The following is a 23,147-nucleotide window of genomic DNA, read 5'->3' on the forward strand; positions in this document are numbered from 1 at the left end:
TAAGGTCACCCCCACCGTCGGCCTCCGGCTGGGTGGGGGCTGAGGGCCGACGGGATTCGAACCCGGGCCTTCAGAGGACGTCCCTGGTCTGGGAGACCGGAGCGATACAGCGGGTCCGGGCGCTTAGGGCCGGCGGGCGCGGGACGCGAGGCGGGAGGCGCCAGGCGCGAGCGGGGTCGCTCCTTCCCGCCGCCCCGCGCGCGCGAGCCCAACGGCCCCGGCGCGCGCCACCTCGCGGCAGGAGTCTCTGGCGGGCGGGGCTGGGCAGCTCTCGCCCCCGCCCCTCAGCCGCCGCCGCCGCCTCGGTGGAGCCCCCCGCCGTTCGCGGCTCGCCGCCCGTCGCCGCCTCAGCCGCGCCGCTCTCCTGAGCCGCCGCCCGCCCCTGCCGGCGTCCTCGCTCGCTCCCTGCGCAGCGGAAACATGGCGGCTGGAAGGGAGTGAGCCGCCCGCGCCCCCGCGCCCCGCGCCGCGGTCGCCCTCAGGTAAGCGCCTGGGAGCCGCCGCCAGCCGAGCCCGTGCCCGGAGGAGCCGCCAACGGCGCCCGGCCAGAGTGAGCCCCCCGCCCGGTGACCCCGCGGCCCTCGGGCGGCTGTGTCAGCCCGGCCCGAGCCCCGGCGGCCTTCGCGCCATCCGCTCGGGCCCAGTGTCCGGCGGCGGCCTGACGCGCAGGGGTCGGCTGGGGGCGCGGCGCGCGAGCGCAGCAGGCACGGGGGCCCCCTTCCGAGGGGACAGCAGGGCTGGGGCGGAACCGGGAAGCCTGGCTCGGGCCCGGTGCGGAGGCTTTTTTCGGGCTGGTAGGCGCGTCGCGGGGGAGTCTCCGGGGTCCCGGCAGCGGAGGACCGAGGGTCGAGGGTGCAGAGGCTTGGAGCGGTCTGTCTGCCGGCGTCCCGGGGCGGGGAGATCTCAGCGTGTGTCACCTGCTCGTGCCTGGCTAGCACCCGGCGGCTGCAGCAGGTTTCGAACCTCAGACGGGGGCGGGGTGGAGGGGGACGACGGCGGACCACCGGGGAGCACAGCAGGGAAAGGGGTTCGCAGGCAAATGGGTGAACCCCCTTAACATCTCAGACGCGAAGAGAACTGAGAGTCCTCCAGGATCTTCCACTCTCCGCCTATTCGGAACGGAAGTTATCTTTTAATATCCCAAATAAAACCTCAGTAATTTGGCGAACCTATTAGGAGGGCTTTCTGTCCTAATACCGTTCCAAGGTAACTTAGTCTGGCCCTGGATGGATTTGGTTAGAGGTGGGAAGAACCGGCTGTCTCCCGTCTCTTTTCTTCTTTTCCCCTGTGGGCAGCTGTGGAGAGTGAAGATAGTTATCGCGTCCCCCGAGTCTTGTTTTGGCTAACTCCCAATTCTTTTAGTCGTTTCTCTTACTCCGTTACTCTTTGATCCGCGCCTTTGATGCCCACGTCGCCCTCATAGAAGAACTTATTGTGAGCCGAGAGACCAAACTCGGTCGTTTCTGAAGGAAGTTCTTTGACCCTCAAGGACTGACCTTCTTAAATAGACAGTACTCTCCCTTCCTCATTTCTGTGCTGAGGGTGGGGATGAGGGAAAGCTGTCTAGTAGCATGTGTTCACCCAAGCTAGAAGAGATTCTCATCCTGTTTTGTGGTTTCTCTTCCTTTAAAAAAAAAGTCTGTGAACACTTCATCAAGTGAGCTAATGTATATCAAAAGATTTTACAGTGTAATATATCATGCAAATAAAAGAGCTTATTATTTTTGCTCTAGAAAGGAGTGAGACCTAATTTGGTGCCAAACTGCAATTTAATATTTGCTTGGAGAGAGAACTGCCTTATTACAATGAACCGTGTGCTTTTTCTGCCAACAGAAGGCCCCAACTTGCTGTGAAAAACAACACTTTTTGTGGCTCATTTTAAAGCATTTCTTTTTTTTTCTAAGCCACTTAGCCTTGGTGGTACTTAGGGTTAAAGTACTTAAAAAGGATCTTTTATCAATTTCTTAAACACTTGCCTAAGCAGCCCTGCAAATGAATAATTTCTTAAGCCCATTAGAGGCATGATGGCCTTGTAGATAAAATGCTTTTGTGTCTTGGACCTTGTTCCTGCTCTAAGCAAAGTTTCACTGTTTTTATAACTATGGCAAGCACTCAGCAGTCAGTACTGCCTTTATCATTGCTCTTACGTCTTCGTTTCTTGACTTGGTTAGTGGCTTTCAAGTTTGTAGCAGAGATGTCAAAATTTTTAAATAGATTTTTTTTAGGTGTGTGTGTGCGCGCACACACGCATGCACACGAGTGCAGTTGCCCACAAAGGCCAGAGGGATCAGAGTGCCCTACAGCTGGAGTTACAGAGTTGCAGGCAGTTGTAAGATGACTGACAGGTGGATGCCAGGAGCTGAGCTTGGGTTCTTTGGAAGAGAGCTACATGATCTTAATCACTGAGCTGGCTTTCCAGCCCCATGCAAATGCCAGGGTTAATTTCAGGAATGTTTGTACAAATGCTGTTTCACTTTTGTGTAAATTAGTAAAAAAAAAAAGTTTGTGTGGCACCATTCTCTTCAGAACTACATAGATACAGAAGTCTCTGAACCCTCCAGTGTAAGAATTCAAAAAACAAAACACTGGCTTGACTGTTACAATGAAATTTAAACTTGCTGTATTCTAACTTTTATACTTATATACAACCCTGTGTCAGGCAGGGTGTTAAGTGTGGAGCTAAACTGACTACACAGAGATAAGAGACATTTCTAATCATTGCTTACTTAGGTTATCTCAATAAAAGTTAAGAACTATGCGTAGAATGCTCTGGTTACCTGATAGTGAGGGCTCTCAAGCTAGCCAGGCTTTGAGGAAATGTTTTGTGGAGGGGTGGGTCCGGGCTCTGTGATAAGGGGGCCAAGAGGAGTAGAATATGCATAAGTAAAGGAAAAGTGTGAGAAAAGGAGCAATCAGCACAAAAGTCACAGGATTTTATGAGTGCCAATAAGAGTAAAGATAAAACAGTAAATTATGAGGCATCAGCCAGGCAGAAGCCATGTTGTGAACCTTATATACATAAACATTGTGAAATTAATTTAGTGGGTGATGTTTTTAATCATTGAAAGACATACAGAAAAATCTAGACATAGTTTAAGTAACATTAAAAATAGAGATGAAAAGAAAGAAATTTGAGAAAACCTATGAGATCTTACATCTATGAGGCAATGATTAACTGAAAGAGGAAACATTTGAAGATGAGAATTTTTAAATTTAAGTTTATTTGCTTATTTTTAGATTAGCAATTTCTTGAGGTAGAACAGGGAACAAATACAGGGAAAAGAGTTTGAAGTCAAAAAGTGAAATATTGCTTTATTATTAATAATAAAAGAGTTGTCTGATATGGAGCTGTTCTAAATGACAGCAAGGTAGGCGTGTGTGTGTGTGTGTGTGTGTGTGTGTGTGTGTGTGTGTGTGTGCGCGCGCGCGCATGCATGCACATACAGGAGGGGTGTAACTAAAATACAACAGAAGCAAAGGGAAGTGGAGTGTGACGAGCTGTGAGGCTAGTATATATTGAATGCATTGTGTGTGTGTGTGTGTATAGCAAAGTGATTTAGGATGATGGGATGAGGAAGAGAGGAAAACTGTGACCCAGGTGCCATAAGGATAAAGATTTAATTGAGGTAGTAGATGACACGTGAAGCCGTGAGGCAGAAAGTGGTATGGCCAGATGGTACAAATCTCAAAGGAGGAGTTTTTAAACACAGGAGTGGGTGATGGTTTTTTACTTTTTCCTTCTTACAGGTAGGGTTCTGATCTCTTCATTTTCATTCAGGACTCACATCAATTGTTATTTGCACTGAAGAGATTGTTTTAAGTCTTGAAAATAAGGGCAGATGCCCTATATTGAATCCTTTCTGCCCATATATAGTGAGAGAGGGTTTTTCTCAGACGATTGGTTGGGTGAGTAAGAAACAATTAGATAAAGCAGTGAAATTAATCTATGGTTTGGGGGGAGTTTAGTAGAAAACGCCTAGACTTTGGCTTTAGAAAGACCAGGATTCAAATTTAGGCTCTGTTTCTAGCCTTATGGCTGTAACATACCCTAAGCTATAGAATAAGTAAATAAATACTATTTCATAGTTTCACAACGTTTGCATGAAAAACAGTCACTAGAAAAGAAATTGACTCTTCATAGATGTGAAGTAAATGCTAATTTTCTTATCCCTACTTTTAATGGGCTTATACTCTGCTTACAGAAATAAAGCTTTTCCCTCCACACTTAACCAAAATTACTAGACAGAATACAGTAAGTATTCCTTTACCTTAGGGAGGTAAAAGTAGAGTAGTATAGCAGTTCAGAGGAGAGAACGATCATTTTTCAATACTTGAAAACAAGTTTAGTCTTCACATTCAAAATAATTTTCTTTGGATCCTGGAGATCAAATTTCAGTAGATTAAATAATAATTATGTCTAGCTACCCAGTATTTCAAGTATAAAGTATTTTGTTTAAAATTATTAGCTTTGACATAAATTTGAATATGGTATTTAAGTCAATAATGAGATTAAAGTGATGGATTTGGTCTGTGAAAGTCTTGACTATCGAGTTTGGAATTGCTTCTAGACATATTAGTGAGCAATGGGTTGTTCATCCTCTCTACCTACCTCAGTTTACTATGTGTTCATTTATAGATATTAATTCAGAAATTCAGATTTTTGTCTGAAGTAAATAAATTCCACATCTGAAAATAAGTTACCATGTAGGCAGATTTTAGGTTAGCAAAGTAACTATTGTGGTTTGTTTTGAAGCTGTAGTTAGTCCTTGTAATGACCTTGTTTGATAGATAGGCTCAGTCAAACTCTGGATTTTTTTTGATGAAAGATTCTCTTTCCCACTGTACTGATTTAGAATTAAAACAAAGCTCAGAGCTCTCAGTGTTGCTAAATATTAACTGCATAGATACAGGTTACTTTGATTCTCATATACTCAGCCTCTTTATAAAGTGAGGGGAGGTATATGCTAAGGTTGAACTATGAGTTCGTGTAGTAGAGCAGGTAGTCATTGGTCACAACGCACTCAAGTGCCGGGTTCCTCTTTCCTCATCTATGGTTGATACCTTGGTCAAAGCTTTAGTGCTAACTCGAGCTATCAAGGACTTTCTAGAGTTAATTGTTCTGATAACTTCATGGTTGGATAAATCCAGGAACTCTTGGTGTCCCAGCTTCTTCAATCATTTGTCATCTTTGGTATTTTTATTCTTGTCTGGCCTGACTTCCTTTCTCTCCTAAGCCGTATTTTCTTCTTGTTCTCCTTAACTACTGTTTCTTGTATTGTTAACCATTTTGCTGGTGGTGGTGTATACCTCCTGGAATCCTGGGGGGGGGGTATTAATTGTTCTGTAACCCTTTTAAATACAGTGCTTTCTCCTACAAACATCGCAGTGGGAGAGTCACAGATACTTAATTTTTCTTCCTCCACTGTTTCCAGATCATGTCTTTTCTCTCTTGTTAAAATGCCCATGGCTTTCTAGAATAGGTATTATATTACCCTTGTTAGATCTTCTTTATCGTTTAGGATCTGGAGCACACTGTCTCCTACAATCTCCGTTACTCTCCTCATTCTGAGTGACTTCAGTGTTTATATGGATGATTTTTTTCCCTCTAAAACTGTTTTCTTCTACTCAGGAGATCATCTCTATGCCTAATTCATTTCACCTAGAGCTGGCCCACCTCTGAAATGATAAATGAAGGTGGACAGTTTTCTGCAGAATTTCTCCCTACCTGGCCTTTGGTTATTCTCACTAGATATGGCCCTTGATCTTTTCATTCCCTTCCCTTTCCAGTTCAGTGTTCCTTCATGTGCCTTTTTTATTCACTCTCTTGCCATTACCCTCTAGTACCATGCCCCATTTTTCTGACCCTGTCTGGCTGAAGTCATAACCTTGTTGACTCAAACTAACCTCTCTCATTGTATCAGTTTTACTGAGCATGAGACAAACCACACTGTTAAATTGATTGCTGCCATTGGGCTTTTGCTATGTACATATTTGTTTGTCCTATATTCTGTGATGTTGTGTGTAAAAATACTCTTTTCAGGCTTCTGACCTCTGTAATGCCTCTTCTTAGTCTCAACCTGTGACCAACTGCTTAGAAGGGGTATTTGTCTCATATCCTTCTAACAAAGTTGCTTTAAACTATATATGTGTTTTCCTGCATCTCCTGTTTGCTAAACTAAATCTCTGAGGCCTGTCTTTTCTAGTTGTTAACCTCTTTTTCTCATCTGACTTCACACACACATCTTATCAGTGAAATAAATCTTGTAAAATGCTTATGCTTTATAAACTTAAGTTATATACACTGGGAATATAAACTTTCTCACTTTTACCCTTTATTTACATTTTATTTCAGGTCTCTTTCTCTCTTCTCTCCTTCTCCCCGCCCCCCCCCCCCCCCCCCCCGTGTGCATGTGTGTATGTGTGTTAGTGCACCCGTGAAGGTCAGAGGTCCTGGGATTTGAACTCATCTCATCAATCTTGGCAGCAAGTACCTTTACATGCTGAGCCATCTTGCAGGCCTTCCACCTTTATGTTTCACTGTAGCTTAACTTAATAAGGTTCAGTTTCCTTATCTGAAAATGAGGATAATAGAGTACTTATTAGGTGCTATAGCATCTTAAGATTTCTGTTAGTTTTAAGGTTTTTTTTTATAACCTATATGAAGAAGCTCTGTACAGTGTCTGAAACACTGTAGAACTGTCATGTTACATTTGTGTATATATTAATTATTGCTGCTTACATAAATGACATATTGGTCTTCTTACTTCAAAAATAAAAGACACATTTAAAGGTTTAGGAATTTGTCCCAGTCACCACAGTAAAGTGGCAAAGGCCCTGGAACTGCTCCAGTCAAGGTCATCAGTTTCCTCCTTTGTGCTGAAGTGGGCAAAGGTATTAAAAGCAGCAGGTTCCGGCCTTACTTTTACTTTTGTGATATCTCCTCTTCCTTAAAACATCTTCTTTTCTCCTTGGGTTTCAGTGCCCTTCAGTGTTTGGGTCCCTTGCTGACTACATCACTGCATGCAGTGTTTGGTGAGAACTTTTCTTCCCTTGCCTGCCCTGCACCACATTCTCCTAACAAGCAGCTGCTCATTTGGTTTCCAAGTACACCTGCATACTCAGAACTCAAACCCTTCTGCAGTTTGATATTTCTTCTGAGTGTTAGCCTGTGTTTAGCTACCCATATTGGCGTCACAAAACCTGTTAGCCATATCTCTCCCTCAGTCAGTAAGCCACCTTGTTTTTGGCATTTGTTACAACAGCACTAGCAAATTAGTATCTGCCTCAGAGCAGTTAGTATCCTATTCTGCCTAGGAGTATCAGAGGTTCTGTGGGTCAGTCACAGTAGGAAGGAAGAAGGTGGAGAAGGACAGATGATTATAACTGTAAAATATTGATAGATGTTGTGTACATGTTTTTAAATTTAAAGTGTGTATTAATCCTGTCAGTGGGATGCTAGACGTTGTCAGCATTTTCTGATAAGGAACAGTGCAGATGGAGGAAATGATGTACCCAATTTTGAACAGCTAGGAAGTGTCAGAATGCCTCCTCAAAACCAGGCCTTACTGCACTCTACACTTTGTCTAGAGTGACTCATTGCCTCTTTTGACCTCTTTCTAAAAACTTGGTGTGTATTATTGAACCTCATGGTGGTTCTCCTGAAAGTCACCATAAATTCATTTTCTTAATTTTTGATCCTATAAAGTCTGTTGTATTATTTTACCCTCCATGTTTATTATAAATATTAGTTGCTTTTAAAAATAAAAGCATATATATATATATAATTTTATCTCCAATGGTTTTGCTGCTTGACTTATTATAGCAACATTCCCAGGTATGTTCTTAGACTGTTTTATTAGAGTTGATTTACACCATGCTTATTGTGCTGGCTAGTTTATATCAGCTTGACACAACTTAGAATCATTTGGGAAGAGGGAGCCTCAGTTGAGAAAATGCTCCCATCAGATTGATCGGTGAGCAAGCCTGTGGTGCATTTTCTTGATTGATGACTGATATGGGAGAGCCCAACAGACTATGGGCAGTGCCATCCCTGAGCAGGTAGTCCTTGGTGGTATAAGAGAATAGCTAAGCAAGCTATAGAGAGTAAGCCAACAAGCAGCATCCCTCCACAGCCTCTCCATCAGTTCCTGCCTCCAGGTTCCTTCCCTGACTTTCTTTGATAATGGTCAGTGATAATAAAGTGTAGGATGAATTAAACCCTGACCTCCCCAAGTTGCTTTTGGGCAGTGTTTTAGCACAGCAGTAGAAATCCTAACTATGACACCTACATAAACATTTCCTCTGGAGCATTCTAACACAGTAGAAATAGACTATTTTAACCATGATGTTCTGTTAAGTGTAATAGAAAATAGAAGAGCCAATATATTAATTCTTGAACAGATAATTTAGAAGTTTAGGCTTCCAATTCTTAGTAAAATACTGTCCCTCCAAAAAATTAGGAGTATAAAAACTTACATAGGGCTGGAGATGGCTCAGAGGTTAAGAGCACTGGCTGCTCTTCCAGAGGTCCTGAGTTCAATTCCCAGCAACCACATGGTGTTCACAAGCATCTGTGATGAGATCTGATGCCCTTTTCTGTCCTGCAGGTGTACATGTAGGCAGATCACTGTGCACATCATAAACAAATAAATCTTTAAAAAAAACTTATAAGGAATTAAAGGTTAATAATCCCAAAGTAAGAGAATATTTTAATTTAGACACATAATTTTATTGTCCAGGCTACATTTGTTCATTAATCCAACAAATATTTGTGTCTAAAATTTGTCTTAGGTAGGGCTACTCTTGCTGTAATGAAACACCATGACCAAAAGCAGCTTGGGAGAAAAGGGTTTATTTCGCTCACAGTTCCATATCATCATCAAAAGCAGTGAGGGCAGGACAAGAACCTGGAGGCAGGAGTTGATGCAGAGGCCATAGAGTAATGCTGCTTATTGGCTTGCTTCTAATGGTTTGCTCAGCCTGATTTCTTATAGAACCCAGGACCACCAGCCCAGGGTTAGCACCACCTACAAAATGGACTGGGCCTTCTTCCTTGATCACTAATTAAGAAAATGCCTTATAATAGGATTGTATGGGGGCTTTTCTCAATTGAGGCTTCCTCTTCTCTGGTGACTCTAGCTTGTGTCAAATTTAAATAAAACTAGCCAGTACACTATGATAAAGGTGGATGCTATAATTTTAAAAATTAAAAGATGAAGGCTGATGAGAAGCCAAGGACAATGGCACTAGGTTTCGATCCTAATACATGAACTGGCTTTGTGGGAGCCTAGCCTGTTGGGATGCTCACCTTCCTGGTCCTGGATAGAAGTGGGAGGACCTTGGACCTCCCGCAGGGCAGGGAATCTGGACTGCTCTTCATTCTCGAGAGGGAGGGAGAATGGAGTGGGGGGGAGAGGGATAGAGGAGTGGGGGAAGAAAGCGATGTGTGCGAGGAGGGGGAGGGAAATGGGAAACGGGGAGGAGGCTGAAATTTTTTTTGCAACAACTAAAAAAATAAAATAAAATAAAATGTTGACAAGAGAAATTTTAAGAATAATAAACTGGTTTGCATAAGAAAAAAGATAAGTCATAGAGTTGAAAAAGTATATATTTGTGGTACACTTAATAGTCAATATTAATAAAATAATAAAACCCCTTTTAGTCTATTAAAACAAGACAAATCAGTATACAAAATAGATTGTTTATTAGTCATCTGGACAAATTAAATTTTTATAAGATGCCATTTTACACCCATCAAATTGGCAAAAAATGAAGCCTTGCAATCTCAAAAATTAGTGGTGATGGAGAGCTAAAAGAACTCTTGGATACTGTTGGTGAGACTAGTAATTTCACAACCACAGCATTAAACAGTTTGTCAATCCCTGTTAAAAGTAAAATAAGCCTCGGAGCCTCACTATGAAGTCTCACCAGCATGGCAGGCTAACATGAGTTGAACAAGGATAGCAAGAAACATGCTAACGTGGCCAGAGGGGTGGAATGGTGGGTGAAAGAGTAGGGAAGTTCAAAAGGCCTCCACACTACTCAAAGAACTACAGACAACTAAGGGATGCTGAGAGTGGGGGAAATAGTCTTCCCCAGGGAAGAGGACACCAATTAGTTACTCAATATCAAATGATCAGTTCTGAAAACATATATATATGAATAACATTATATAGACTAAGCAGGTTGTATTTATGTATTTAGGAATGTACGTGTGTGTGTGTGTGTGTGTGTGTGTGTGCCTGTTCATAACAACAATTAATGAAGAAAGGGCATGACTTTGAAAGGAGTAAGGAGGTATATATGGGCGGGAGGAAAGGGAAGGGAGAAATAATGTTTTTAAAAATTCTCTCATATATTACATCCTAATTACAGTTTCCAGCCTCTTGTCCCCTTTCCCCCAGAACCACTTCTCCTTTGTTTCCTTTCAGAGAAGAGCAGGCTTCCTAGGGATCTCAACCAAACATGGCATGTTGTAATGGCAGCGGCGGGCTTGCTTCCCACCACCCTGCTAGCTTTACCCGAAATAATTACATGGAAACTGTATTCATTCAAATACTGCTTGGCCCATTAGCTCTAGCCCTTACTGGCTAATTCTGATATCCCGATCAACCCATCTCTAATAAACTGTGTAGCACTGGTCTTACCGGGAAAGATTCAGCATGTCTGACCTGGCGGCTTGCTTCATCGCATGCGTCTGCCCGGGAGAGGGGAGCATGGCGTCTCTGCTCCAGAGAGCAGAGCTGTCGAGTCTGAGCTCACTTCCTCTTCCTCCCAGCATTCTGTTCTGTTTACTCCACCCACCTATGTTCTAACCTATGAGGGCCAGCCAAGCAGTTTATTTATTTTTTTAACCAATGACCTTCCTCCATCAATGGCATATCAGATTGCAATAAGACTAGGCATCTTCCCTTATAAATTAGGCTGGGTAAAGCAACCCAGTAGGAGGAAAGGGGTCCTAAAGGCAGGCAAAAGAGTCAGAAACAGCCGCTGCTCCCACTGTTAGGAGTCACCACAAGAAGGCCAATCTATATAGCCATAATATATATGCAGAAGATCCATACAGGCTCCCTGATTGTTGATTCAATCTCTGTGAGCCTGGTTAGTTGATTCTTTGGGTTTTTTTGTTGTTGTTGTTTTGTTTCTTGATCCCTCTGGTTCCTACAATCCTTCCTCCCCCTTTTCCACAGCATTCCTCAAGCTCCATCTAATGTGGGTCCCTCTCCCATTAGTTGCTGGATGAAGCCTCTCTGATGACGATTATGCTAGGTTCTTGTCTACAAGTATAGCAGAGTGTTCTTAGGAATCATCTCATTGACTTTCTCCCCACCAGTGTGTTTGGTTCTATCCTACATCTCTGGACTGTCTAGCCTTTGGTTCCTGGCTCCTCTTGTGGCGTGGGTCTCAATCTGGAGTAGTCATTGGTTGGCCTCTCCCACAATTTTTGCTTCACCTTTACCTCAGCACATATTGCAGGCAGGACAAATTGGAGGTCAAAAGTTTTGTGGCTGGGAAGGTAATTATAGTATAACCTCAAAAAATAAAATAATTAAAGAAGCAGAAAAAGGAAATATACAAAAAATTCACACATGATTATAGCAAAAATAAAACTAAGGTTAGGCATAGTGGCACGTGCCTTTAATTCTAGCACTTGGGAGTTTGAGGTAGGTGGATCTCTGTGAGTTCAAGACCAGCCTGGTCTACATAGAAAGCTCCAGGACAGCCAGGGTTATGTAGAGAGATCTTGTCTCAAAAGCACACAAACAAAAAACTAGTTCAAATATCTTTCAATAAAAAATAAAATATTGAAACTTTACCTAATATAATACATATGATAATTAAAATGAGTGAACTCAAGTAAACCTCATAAGAGTTTGAATATAGAGTAAATTTCAGAAAATAAGCATATCAAGCTTAAAGTTGTATTTCAACTGTGTAGTGAATATATGTATCTATTCATTACACTATAAAAATCTGATCTTACCATTTGTGTTTTAAATAACAGTATTCAACCCTTTTTATGAGTGTAGCACAGGAAGAAGATAGCAGGAGTATAAAAAGATATAATTAAGCTGAATTATATATAATTTTGTAGGTTTGAAATAGCCTAATACAGGCTGTTTTAAATTACCTAAACTATTTGAATCTAACATAACAAATGCTTTGGTTGAAATACATTCAAATTACTATGAGCACAAAGGTGAGAACAGCAATCTGCCAAGGCAGAAGAGGAAGAGGACTTTGGAGCCTCTATAGTGAGAATAGCAATATGGACTCTGAGAAAGAGATAATGAAAAGACAGCTTTTCTGATAGGAAGAGGTAAGGACCCCTTTGAATGGAATAGTGGAGGCCAAAGAAATGCCATGGAGGAAGGATTAAGAGGAAGAACAGGTATAACAGCACTTATTTGTAGCACTGAACAGCTGTAGAACTTAAAACAATCTGCCCAAGGTCACAAGGTTGGCTAATGATAAAACTGAGATTTGAACTTTTGCAACTTGGGACCAGAGTCTGTGCATATGGTCAATAAGCTTATAAGCAAAATTGGTAGGAAATGGTGTTTTGAATGTCAAAGGAACAACAGTAACTTAAAAGAGAATAGTCATTGGTGTGCAAAACCCAAGGTGGTCAAAACAGAAATATTAAAAAGACAGCATTGACTTAAAAAAAACTCATATGCTTTAAATATAGGACACCAAGATAATAGAGTTAATATCTTTTAGAATACTAATTATTCAACCTACCAGTTCACTTGATTGGTGACTATAATTCAATTTAATGGAGAAGATGATTGAGTTAGAGATTATTCAAAAGACATCTCTATATTTAAGTGCCTGGTGTGTCAACATGAAGAAAGGACTTTTTATCCTTTGCAGTCTGTAATCTTAGTTTCTCAATCAACCAGGATTGATATTGACAGTTTTGTTTTCTCGGTACCTTCTGATTTTTAACAAAAATAGGACTTATCCTGTTGTTGTTTTTAGTGTATTTCAAGACAAAGTACAGGGTTTCCAGATACTCTCAAGAACTTTTTAGCCTTAAATACTTCACAGATGAGAATATGGAAGAGAGCTTAGAAGCAGAGTTTAACAATCTGGAAATTGAGGTCTGGAGAGATGATTGAGTGATTAAGAGTATATATTGCTCTTACAAAGGACCTGAATTCAGTTTCCAGAACCTACTGGGTAGATTACAGTCTCCTATAACTCCAGCTCCAGGGGATCCAATGCCTCTGACTTCTGAGGACACCCACACTGGTGTGCACCCCCCATATACCTAATTAAAACAAAAACAGTCTGGAAATGGTTGTGTGACCTGGTAGTTAGAAAGTCCTTCTTCAATCCTAGTTTTTTATTTGCTGGATCTGTGATTTAGGCAAGGACATTGCAATGGTGATATCTAAGATCTCTTCAAACTCAGGTTTCTGGAACTGTTAAATCAGTTGTTCAATGGCAAAACTATTCCCAAAGAAAGGGATAAGCTTGGCAAGGGCATGAAAACTAGAATCTGGTTCTATTGACTCTTGACCCGAAATTTGACAAATGAATTATCAAGTTTTGATTTACTGCTAAATATCAGGCATGAGCTAGTTCTATGAAAAAAGGCTTAGGAAATTGCTTTAAAATTTATGCAGCGTACCAAAGTGGCAACCAGATCTTCTCTGTGTGTGTTTGTCCAAATATCTTGCCTTGTTCTAGAATGTAGTTATATGACACCTCTTCCATATAAGGTGCTATACTGAGAAGAAGAACCTTTGAGTATCTTCCAGATACATGAAAACATTTTCACTAACTGCATGTAAGTATTATTAGTTCTATTTTATATGTAAAAACAACAACAAAAAGACCAAAGACCTAATTTAAAATGTATGGGTAGGACACAGTTTCAAACACAGGCCAGCCTAACTTAACCCCATTGCCTTTTCCATTTACCATGAACACTATCCCCAGCAGTGTTCTATAATTTTAAGGCTTTATCAGTCCATTTGTGAGTGTTATCATATATATGTTTATTGAGTACATATTTCATCTATCAGTCTAGGCATACTAGAATCCTGATGATATAGTTTGGGTCTTAAATGTCCCCCCAAAAGGCCCCTTTGTTAAAGACTTGGTCCCTGGATTGATGCTTTTTGAAGCTACTGGAACCTTTAAGATATGGGCCGACTGGGGGGGGGGGTGTCTCTGGTCTATTGGGGACATGCCGTCAAAAACAGTATCTTTCATTTTTTCCTGCTTCCTGCCACGAAGTGGACAGCTTTACACTGACACTATGCTGACACACAGGCCCAGAATGACAGGGCCAATTGAATATGGGTTGAATTCTCTAAAATTGAGTCAAAATAAATATTTTTTCTTCATTAGTAGATTGCCTCAGGTATCTGTTAGAATGACAGAAAATTGATTAACATCTAAATAGAAGAATGAAATGCTTCAGTGAATCAATCAAGATTGTTTGTGTTTGTGTGGTGATGCCCGTGCAAGGCGGTCTGCATGCCTGTGGAGGCCAGAGGGAAAGCCTCAGGAATACTGTCCACTTTATTTCCAAAACAGGAGCTTTCAGTGGTCCAGAGCGCACCTATTAGGCTAGGCTGGGTGGCCAGCTGGCTGGCAAGCCTAATGGATCCTCCTGTCTTTGCCTTCCAGTGTTATGATTATAAGTTCACATTACCGCCGGGCGATGGTGGTGCACGCCTTTAATCCCAGCACTCGGGAGGCAGAGGCAGGTGGATCTCTGTGAGTTCGAGACCAGCCTGGTCTACAGAGCTAGTTCCAGGACAGGCTCCAAAGCCACAGAGAAACCCTGTCTCGAAACACCCCCCCCCCAAAAAAAAGTTCACATTACCATGTCTAGCTTTTTTAAAAATGTGGGTTCTAGAGATTAGAACTTGCTTCATGGCAAGTACTATACCAATTGAGTTATTTCTTCAGCTTAAGGTTGATTTTGAATTTGAGAAAATGTATGATTTGTTTCTTTTTAAAAGAGTCAGTGCTCATGTTTTAATAAGTTCCAAAATGTCTGTACCCTTTCAGCCTTTGGTCTGCATCCATTTCATCACCTCAAACTCATTTACAAACTGTTTCCTAATGATAAAAAGGAGGATTAGATGGTTTGTTCCCTTGGTGACTTTGCTACTGATTAACTGACTGGGGCCCTTATGCTCTACTAGGATAGAAATAGTGGTTAGGCAAAGCAAAGCACAAGTTCTAGTTTTTGGTAACTTTGGTATCTCTTGGCATTTGACAGCAGAGGGCATGGCAGTAGGCAGGTGGAGAAGCAGCTGACAGTACCTTCTAGTATTATGGCTTTCCTGCAGGCATCAGGAAACCAGCCCCTTAGCTACAGCTCCTGCATAGGCTTCAGAAGTTGAGATTCCTTATCCCTTAGCAGTCATCAGTGTTAGAGATCCTGGCCTGGGGTGTTTAAGATCCCTGGCTTGTTCCTAAGGGCTTGTCAGCTTAGAACTCTAAAGGTGACTAAGGTATCCACAACTTCTCTCTCTGGCTCCTTATAACCTTCTGTTCTTTGTCGGCCTCAAGACTGTCCTCTTTCTATCTCTGTCATTCTCCTTGTTTCTGCCCTAAATGGCCTCTTGAATTTTCAGCTCCCTCTTGTTACTATGACCCCTTTCCCAGTTGCTACTGTTCAGGAGGTGATTCCCACAGCTTTTCCTCTGCTGTTGTTGCCATTGCTGCTTCTGCTGACTTGGTCACCAGTCTTATGGTCCTATGTCTATACAGACAGCTGATCTCCTGCTTTTGTCTCAGAGTTCTGGCTGTGCCTCTGCTGCTTGCTGCCTTGCTGTTACTGCTGCTGTACTTTCTCTGCTGCTTCTTTCTTTCTGTTACTAGCTCAGCTCCCATCACTAGTAGTAGACAAGGAAAGACCACCCAAGAAGCTAATTTTTGCACTGGCAGAAGAGTTGTCTCCCAGCCAATTTACCAAGTAACCAAACTTTGCTCATATAACCAGAAAATGGGTGTTTTCTTCAATCATAGCAAACCTGGCATTCAGATGAAGGTTTGTTTTATACCAATTGCAGCACTGTCTTTTCAGCACCTGTCACAGCAGTCCCACCAAGAAAAATGCTCCCTGTTCTGCCTTTGTTGGAAATGGTTACAGGGTCATCTGGAGTTCACTGAGGATTGTGAGGATAGCTAAAGGACAGATACAAACTGAAATAGTCCTGGCTAAGTCTGCACCTTCAGGAGCCAGAGCAATCAGCTGCATTCTTTATACAGGTTTTTTTTTTCTTCTTCAAAGTATCCATGGAGTGTTGGAAACAGCTAGTGTTCCTTTAAGAGTAGTCTGGTTCTTTGAGCCTTTTCCAGCAGCCAGGGAAACAAGGAGAGTTCAATTATAGGGTCACATTGCCCTATCCCTTAATATATTTGTTCATTTACAGCAAAGTGAGCATCAGGGATGCTTACAATAAGATCTTTTAAAGAAATTAATTTTTATATGTGTAGGTGTTTGCCTACATGTGATTTACATGTGTGTCTGATGCCTGTACATGCTGGAAGACAGTAGCCCAGACAATGATCTTCAGGTTTAGTGAGAGACCCTGTGTGAAAAAATAAAGTGGAGATCCGCAGAGTAAGGTTTTTGACATCTACCTTTCACCTGTGTATATACACACATCCCAGTTCACATGTGCACGCACATGCATGTACCACACACCCAAGCACATACAAACACATCAAAGAATTGTTATCTTTTGAGAAATCTCAAAAGAGTTTGTATTCTACTAAAAATTATTTTCATCATTTCTGATTATATAATGAAAACTATTTGTAGAACTCTATCTTACAGTGTGTATTCTGTAAATATTATATAATGACCTCAGAAGACCTCTTGCTGTAGAAAACTATTGCTAAACAAATGTCTATAGAGCTAGAAATTTTTCTTGTTTAAGAACTCATTCCCCAAATCCTTCAGCTCAACTCAGATTTTCATCACACTTGCAGCTGATTTAAAGCAGCTTCAATTAATGACCAAGCAAGGATTTGCAGGGGCAAAGCCTACTGCTGAGCTAATGGGTAGGGTTGTTTTTATGTTGATCTTTATACTTAGTTGTTCCACTAACTTCTTGAGAGTTGTTAGTTGAATTTTTGAAATGTATCTTTATTTTTCCTACCTTTATTTTATTTTACTTGTTTAAAAACAAGGCAGGGATTGTATAGCCTAATAGTAGAATACTTGCTTAGTATATGTGAGGTAATGAGTTTAATTTCTAGAATGAATGAATAAGTAAATAAGTGATTGAAATGAGAGTTGAGGTAAGAGTTAAATCAATACAAGTTTCTTTTTAATTCAGTGAAAGTTTTGAATATTTTTATTTTTAAATGTAAATGTAAAATAATTGGCTTTATTTTATTCACTAGCATGCATTGATTTTACACATTTTTATGTTCAATATGTTATTTCCAGCTCTTTTTATCTAGCTGATCCCCTTTCTCACCCTCTAGAAATCACTATTCTATAGTCAAGACTGCCATGTTTCCCTTTTCTTTACTTTTTACCCTCCCACAGATGAGAGAGAACATGTGGTACTTGTCTCTCTGTGCCTGCCTTACTTCACTAAATAAATATCTTCTAGTTTCATCTATTTTGCTACCGATGACAGGATTTCATTCTTTTTCATTGCTTGAAAGTATCTATACACACACACACACACACACACGGGTTGATGGATAAATGAGATGCTTTCCTAGTTTGATTCTCTATTGCTGTGATAAAACACTGATCAAGAGCAACTTAGGGGAAGAGAGGATTATTTTAACTTACAGTTTATAGCCCCCCCCCCATCTTTGGAGGAAGCAAGGTCGTCAGGAGCTCAAGAGCGGAACTTGAAGATAAGAACTGAAACAGAGGGACCATGGAGGAATGCTGCTCACTGAGTAACTTTCCTTCTTACACAACTCAAGACCACCTGTCCAGGAGTAGCATCATCTGTAGTGGATTGGGCTCTCCACATTAACCATTAATCAAGCAAATATCCTCCAGACTTAACCTGCAGATCAAATCTGATAGAGCTAATTCCTCAGTTGAGGTTCCCTTTTCTCAGGTGATTCTAGTTATGTAAAACTGACAAAAACTAGCCAGCACAGATATCATATTTTCTTTACTCATTCATGATGGGCACCTAGGTTGATTCTCGGTGTTTGCTATTTTGAATAGCACCTCAATGAACATAGACATGGAAGTATCCCCGTGTTTACTAATCACATTTCCTTCCAGTGTGTATCCAGAATTGGGACAGCTGTCTTGTATGCTAGATCTACTTTTCTTTGACAAGTATGCATTTATTGTAGGAAATAATGCATTGGTTATGCCATTTTCATATGTGTGTTACATACTTTGATCATTTCTTTCCCCATTATATCCTCCTCTCCTTCTGCCCAAGCAGTCCTCCTACTTTCATGTCTTCTTAAAACTCTATAATCTGTATATGGTAGCATATGATATGTGTCTTTCTGTATCTAGCTTACTTCACTTAGTGTGATGAGAATTTAGGTCAACCAGGGGGACATAGTGAGACTCTGTCTCAAAAATAAAAAAGCTAACCACACATAAATGAAGCTAGATTCCCATTTCTCAACTTCAAATGATTAAAGACTTTAATGTAAACCTTAAAGCTTTGAAACTTTTAGAGGAAAAAGTACAGAAAACATTTTAAGATACTGGCAGTGATGTCTGTCAAGAGAGAAATGAATAAGGAAAATGTGGCATTTATACATAATGAAATTTTTCATTTGGGAAGATTAAGAAAGTTATGTCATTTGTCTTTACTTATGTACAGCCTATAATGGTTATGCTTATTTATGTGCCTCCCAACCATGTGTAGAATTTCTTTTCTACACATTGTGTATGTGCATGCACATGTACGCATAATCTGTATGTGTGTGTTTAGGTCAGACTATACCCTCAGGTGTTGTTTCTCAGGATTCTCAGGAACTGTCTGTCCGCCACCCTCCTCCATCTTTTTTGGTTTTGTTTTTGAGACAGGATCTTTTCTAAATAAAATTGCAAATCTCTTCTAATTATCTGAATCAGGTATGAGGAAGCCCCTGGATATGGTCAATCCTGAGACAGAATTGACATGTGTGTGAAGACTAGAAGGCAAGTTACCTGCTTCCAAGACACAGTGATAGGGCAGTCACAGGAGAGAAAGAGTTCCATGAAAAGGGGAGAAAATTTTATAAGAATAAAAGAGCCACTGGTTTGGGGACTGGGATATATTGTACAGTGATAGAACGCTTGCACACTGAGACAATGGGGATGTTCTATTGGGAACTCACCAAGGCCAGCTGGCCTGTTTCTGAAAAAGCATGGGTTAAAACCGGACTTGCTGAACATAGCAGACAATGATGGCTACTGAGAACTCAAGAACAATGGCAATGGGTTTTTGATCCTACTGCACGTACTGGCTTTGGGGGAGCCTAGGCAGTTTGGATGCTCACCTTACTAGACCTGGATGGAGGTGGGTGGTCCTTGGACTTCCCACAGGTCAGGGAACCCTGATTGCTCTTCGAGCTGATGAGGGAGGGGGACTTGATCGGGGGAGGGGAGGGAAATGGGAGGCAGTGGCGGGGAGGAGGCAGAAATCTTTAATAAATAAATAAATTTTTAAAAAAAGAACATACTCAAGGTGCTGGACTAATTCCCCAGGACCTGGAGATAAAGGTATCAGTGGTCTAGAGCAAGTTGCAGGAGACATTTTATTTAATTCCAAGATATGAAAATAGTCCTTTGTAGTCAAATTGTGTTTTCTGAGCTGCTATGATAGCCCTATCTTTCCATCCCAAGAGAATGTCATTACCCTATATCTCTGTATCTGTAACTGCCATATATATAGTTCTATTTCTGTCCCTTTGTTCCAGTCTGGAGGCATTTCTACTGGTATGAAACTCCCAGCACCTTGTCAGTCTTCCCATGCCATGTACTAGTACCCAAGCCAGCTGATAAGAGATTGCTCCATGTATTTTTCCTGTGTAGTGTATTCCTGTGTCTGGCTTTTGCTGAGATGCTTGAACGAATCACTCACAAATGATTATCCAGCCTTTTTTTTTTTTACCTTGTTTTCAGAATACACTGCCTGAATTAGCAGAGAATTTTCCAAGTTTCTTTTTGCTTACTGTTTCCTCAGTTTTTTTAAATTTATTTATTCTTCGTGTCTTTCACATCATGCCTTCCAATCCCACCCATCTCCTGCCTCACCCCAAAATAAATCAAAATAACATCTAAGAGGAAAAAGGAGAAGTCTTGTCAGGGAAGCTGCATTGTGACGCAGTGAGTCATGCAGTTAACCCCTTTATCCATATATTTTTACATGCAGGTATTATCGGAAAGAGTCATTGGTCAGGTTCTAGGCCCCCGGTCTCTGCTGTACCATCGATGCTGGATCTTCACTGGAACTCTTCCTTCACATCCTGTTGCTGCTTGTGTTGTGTGGAGATTATGCAGCCCTGGGTCCATAGGACTGACCTCCCTCACCCTGCCCCCACTCCCATGCTCCAACAGATCACAGATGGGGTGGATGTTGGGTTGGACCAACACATACCCCTAGTTCTGGGGCTGGTCAGCCCACCAGCTCTCACCTGTCTTTGCCACCAGGGTGAGCTCTCCAGCATTGCCCTGACTAGTTCACCCCATGCAGCTGTGAGCAAGGGGTGGGGCTGGTTCTCCCACTTTCGCATCCTCAGAGTCAGTTCTCCCACACCCACATCTTCATGACCAGCTCTCCTATGTTGTCCAGTGTACGGGTCACTCTCCCGAGTGCTGCAGCTGATGAGGGGCAGGGACAGCTGTTCTGCTCTTACGATCAGGCATTGATGGACCCAGGGGCTTGGGGGGGTGCATGTAGGGGATCTATTCCTGACTATGCTGTCACAGACAGATGAGTAGTGGAGACAGTTCTCCCATGCTCACAACTTCAGGGCTGGCTCATCTATACTTCTGCTAACAGGGTTGGCTTTATCGTGCGGCCCGTGCAGGGCCTGCTCTTTCAAGTGCTGCAGCTCACCTGTTGTAGTTGGCAAGGGGTGAGGGGAGGAGGGAATCTCTTTCTCTCACCCATGCCACCACATGGCATATGAGAGGGATGTGACCTGATCTGCCATTCTCAATGCCCAGGGCCAGTTTGCCTATGCCCCTGTGAACAGGGTCGGCTCTATTGTGCAGCCCAGGAGGGGTGTAGGATGCTCTCTTCTGAGTGCTTCAACTAGTGAGGAGCAGAACCAGTTCTCTCTAGTGTTGCAGTCAGTAGGGGTGGGGCCAACCTTTTTACAGCCCTATCCTCTCTGCCTTTGGTGGTATCAGGAGCCATAAACATCAACAGAGACTGCGACTGCATCAGAACCTGAACCCAGACAGAAGCCCACAATCAGATATCACCTGGACGGCAATGAAGCCACCCACTTCAGCCCACTGCTCATCTCTTTTCCCTCTTTAGATATGCCTCTGTTCACAGGACATGAACCGTTTTGTTTCTCTCCTCCCACATATATTGTTCCATACAGTTGCTCACTATAGTGAGCATATGCCTGGTGCTGCAAAGTACCAAGTGGTACCAAGTGGGCCAGTGTTTTCTTCTCAGAACCTGGGACAGATGCCCCAGATTCACCTGTGGGTGTCCTTACCCCATGTAGAGAGTCATGGCCCTGGGCAAGACCATGCTTCCTTATAGCAAAGAGATCACAATAATGCCCAACTGCCTGAGCTGCCATCCATTGAGTTCTGCCGACCCCAGTCTCATGGCATGGGACCAGGATGTTGCTGGAGACCTCTTGGGAACATGGACTAGAAAGCCCAGGCTGCAATCCCTTGAGTTTCGCCAGTTCCAGCCCTCTCGCTTTGTCTTCTGCATTTTTCTTCAAGCATCAAGAAGACTCCAGGCCCTTTCACATTTTAATTCTAATATAAAATAGGCATCCCAGTTAGTCATTTTTACTTTCTAGAAAAATTCAGCTGCTGAACACAATTCAAAGTTTTCTGCCACTTGATTATAACAGATTTCTCAAAAGTGTCCAATAAACTTATACTTTATTTCCTTTTAAGATTCCACCAGAAATACTTTTAGTGCTCACATTTTTAACTGCCTCTTCCATTAAGTTATGGTGTTTTCTATTGAGGACTTTAAATTTCTTCCAATTCTTTCTCTTAATTAGAGCAGCTTTCCATTTTAGGTATAAAGATCATTATTAGTTCCCTAGGGCTGCTAGAGCTGAAAGGCAAAGAAGGCAAGGTTTTAAAGTATACAGGCCTTTCAACAGCTTGCCCTTAGACATCAGCCTCTCTGTAACATGATATACTGTGTGACTGCTGTAGAGTGTAGCAGCTCTGGAAAAAGGAAATAGGATTGTTACCTGGGGTACTGTATTCTTCAGTGCAAGGCAATGGGTACCAAGTAGCTGTCTGTTTAGAGGGCTTTCAACCTCCTGAGTCCTAGGATAACAGGCATGTGCTTCTATGCCTAGTTCCTTTGTCTGTTTTCATGAGGACCTATACTGTGTGTGTGTCTGTTTTATTCTTTTTAGTACTAACATCAATGTTGAAAGTCTCTTAAACTATATAAAATTGTTTTGTATTAAGACTTATCCATGGCACTACTGGTGAGAAAAAGCTCTAGCGATAAGAAATGGTTGCCGGGACTGTCATTTCAATTTATTTTATTTGCATTGAACACATTAATAAATTGCCACAGTGGTAATAGGAAAGTTAATGAACCTTTAGAGGCCAGCTGGAGCACAGAGTGCTAACAGGAACCTTCATGGCAACTGCCGTTGTTGTGCACAACTTAGTTTAAAGGTTTGAGGTTTCTGTTTTATTCCCTTTGGAACACATACTTTGCAAAATCCAAATGCTGTTTGAGTACTATGTGCTAGTAAGAGTGTATTTGAAATTTTATTTTAAAAATTTTACATTTGTTCTAAGCTTGAACCCACTATAATGTAGTATAGAAGAGGAATTGTTTACCAAGGGAAAAGAGTCAGGATGGCTGAAAAAGAGGTTTCAGTGATTTTTCAGTGAAACTGTAAAGGATGAGTTGTAAGTTAGCAACTTAGAGTTCATCTATAGCAGATGAGTCAAAGTGTTGTGAATCTTTTAGAACAACTTGGAGGAAGAAAAGAAAGGGGAGAAAATG

At 41.8% G+C, this 23,147-nt stretch overlaps 1 protein-coding gene across 3 annotated transcripts in view; it reads left to right on the top strand.

Annotated features, from left to right (window-relative positions):
* The first annotated feature begins 390 nt into the window (after positions 1–390).
* The window catches only part of Scmh1 (Scm polycomb group protein homolog 1), a 128,829-nt gene continuing 106,072 nt past the window's right edge, over positions 391–23,147 (top strand). For all 3 annotated transcript variants that reach the window (XM_075944740.1, XM_075944741.1, XM_075944745.1), the window contains exon 1: positions 391–482. The gene's annotated coding sequence lies outside the window, so the exon portion shown is untranslated. The remainder of the gene's footprint in view (positions 483–23,147) is intronic.

This window comes from Microtus pennsylvanicus, chromosome 13, assembly GCF_037038515.1.
Source record: "Microtus pennsylvanicus isolate mMicPen1 chromosome 13, mMicPen1.hap1, whole genome shotgun sequence".
NCBI lineage: Eukaryota > Metazoa > Chordata > Mammalia > Rodentia > Cricetidae > Microtus > Microtus pennsylvanicus.